The following is a 538-nucleotide window of genomic DNA, read 5'->3' on the forward strand; positions in this document are numbered from 1 at the left end:
TGAGGCTTCTTTTGGAGTTGAACGCCAAGTTGTAACGTGTTTTGGGCGTTCAACTCATGTTCGTGACGTGTTTTTGGCGTTTGACTCCAGAATGTAGCATGGAACTGGTGTTGAGCGCCAGTTTATGTCATCTAATCACGAATAAAGTATGAATTATTATATATTGCTGGAAAGCTCTGGATGTCTACTTTCCAACACCATTAAGAGCGCGCCATTTGAAGTTCTGTAGCTCTAGAAAATTTATTTCGAGTGCAGAGAGGTTAGATTCCAACAACATCAGCAGTCCTTTGTCAGTCTCCTATCAGAGTTTTGCTCAGGTCCCTCAATTTCAGCTAGAAAATACCTGAAATCACTGAAAAACACACAAACTCATAATAAAGTCCAGAAATGTGAATTTAGCATAAAAACTAATGAAAACATCCCTAAAAGTAACTAGATCATACTAAAAACTACCTAAAAACAATGCCAAAAAGCGTATAAATTATCCGCTCATCAGCAACCAAGTCAGAGAGGCTTTGCTTCAGTGTCTTTATCATCT

The sequence above is a fragment of the Arachis duranensis genome, chromosome 5, assembly GCF_000817695.3.
Source record: "Arachis duranensis cultivar V14167 chromosome 5, aradu.V14167.gnm2.J7QH, whole genome shotgun sequence".
Lineage (NCBI taxonomy): Eukaryota > Viridiplantae > Streptophyta > Magnoliopsida > Fabales > Fabaceae > Arachis > Arachis duranensis.